Raw genomic sequence first — 2,083 nt, 5'->3', positions numbered from 1 at the left:
TCTCTGATCCTCCACTGTTCATGCTGTCTCTCTCCCAGAAATAAATAAAACATTAAAAAAATTTTTAAACTATATTCAGGGGAAAATTAGTCCCAGGAGATGTTACTATGTTTCTTGCATTTAAATAACTTATCTATTGAAATCAGTAGCATTGGTTTATGATATAAACATGTTCCCAACTTCAGAAACATTAAATAATGGTCAAACATCCCTACTTGATGCTTTGATGTGCCGAATTTTATTTTATTTTTTAAATTTTTATAATGTTTATTTAGTTTTGACAGAGAGAGTAAGACAGAATCCAAATTAGGCTCCAAGCTCTGAGCTGTCAGCACAGAGTCCAACACGGGGCTTGAGCTCACAAATGGTGATATAATGACCTGAGCTGAAGTCGGGCACTTAACCGACTAAGCCACCCAGGCGCCCCTGATATGCTGAATTTTAATGACTTGGGTCCAACCTATAAGAACTTTTTCCTCATCACTTTTAGAGCTTCTTTCACCTCTTTATTTCTCAAACTATAGATCGTAGGGTTCAAAACAGGAATCATAATGCCATAAAATACAGAAGCCACTTTCATATTCTCCTGGGAGTCATTAGCTTGAGGCTGTAAGTACATGTATAATAGTGTTGCATAGAAAACAGTGACTGCTATCAGGTGGGAGGCACATGTGGAGAAGGCTTTTTCTTCCCTGAAACAGAAGATATCTTCAGGATGGCGGCCATGATATACATGTAGGAAAAGATGACAACCAACACAGTGAATATCAAGTTACATCCCACAAAGACAACAAGGAACATGAGATGTTGATGTCAGTGTTGGAACATGAAAGGGCAAGAACTGTGGGAATATCACAGAAAAAGTGATTGCTCATATTGGATTTGCAGAAGTGCAGTGAAAATGTAAAACCTGTGTGCATAGAAGCATTTATTGAACCCATGACATATGAACCAGCTACCAACTGGATGCAGACTCTTCAGGACATGATTATGGGGTAGTGAAGTGGGTTACAGATGGCCACATACAGGTCCACTGCCATAGCTGCCAGGAGGTAACAGTCACTGATTGCAAATGTTGCTTAAACCAGTAATTGCATTATGTATCCCTCAAGGGAAATAGATTTGTTTTCTTTTTTTTTTAATGTTTTATTTATTTCTAGGAGAGAGAGAGAGAGAGGGAGAGAGAGATACAGCGTGAGCAGGGGAGGGTCAGAGAGGCAGGGAGTCACAGACTCCGAAACAGGCTCCAGGCTCTGAGCTGGCAGTCAGCACAGAGCCCGACGCAGGGCTCGAACCCACGAACCGCGAGATCATGACCTAAGCGAAAGTCGGACGCTTAACCGACTAAGCCACCCAGGCGCCCCAATAGATTTGTTTTCTAATATGAAGTTTTGCAGCATCTTGGGAGTGACAGCGAAGGTAAAACAGATATCAACGAAAGCCAAATGTTGTAAGAAAAAGTACATGGGTATTTGAAGTCTGGAATCTGTCATGATGAGTAGAATCATTCCAATATTACCCAGAATGGAGGTCACATAGATGACCATAAATACAATGAAGAAGAGGTATTGAAAGTTGGGTTGGGAACCAAATCCCAGAAGAATAAATTCAGTCACTTCAGTGCTATTTTTTCTCATCATGGCTACTGAAGTCTAGAAAGGACCAAGAAAGGAAAGAAAAATCTTTGTGTTTTCTTGAAGGAAAGTCTCTTATATTTCAGCCACCTGTTTTGAATTAGATTCTTTCAGCAAATGCTCACAACAGGATTTATTGCCTTCCATATTTCTTCTATTTCCTGGATAAATAATCATCATATAAAAAGTGCTATGTGAGTCATGCTTTCATTTTCAAAATAAAAGACATTTCATAGATGAAGATCGACTCCTAATATGTGTGATTCTGACAAACATAGACTAACCCATGTCTCCACTATATTAAGCAAGTATCTGTATTTGCTGAAAACAATATTCAAATATGATTTTGCACCTTTTCAACACCTGCGGTTTTTCTCAGCCACTTATCGTTCTAATCCTGGTCAAGTTCCTGAAATTAGTAGCATTAATTAGAAATTTTCTGAGATCTG

At 38.9% G+C, this 2,083-nt stretch overlaps 1 pseudogene; it reads right to left on the bottom strand.

Annotated features, from left to right (window-relative positions):
• Nucleotides 1-460: 460 nt before the first annotated feature.
• LOC144238507 (olfactory receptor 5AK2-like) lies at nt 461-1,640 on the bottom strand (annotated as a pseudogene).
• Between the last annotated feature and the right edge of the window lie 443 nt (nt 1,641-2,083).

The sequence above is a fragment of the Crocuta crocuta genome, unplaced genomic scaffold (assembly GCF_008692635.1).
Source record: "Crocuta crocuta isolate KB4526 unplaced genomic scaffold, BGI_CrCroc_1.0 scaffold405, whole genome shotgun sequence".
Classification (NCBI taxonomy): Eukaryota; Metazoa; Chordata; class Mammalia; order Carnivora; family Hyaenidae; genus Crocuta; species Crocuta crocuta.
The sequence above is the reverse complement of the archived record's forward strand: the minus strand, read 5'-3'. Positions and strand labels throughout refer to the sequence as shown.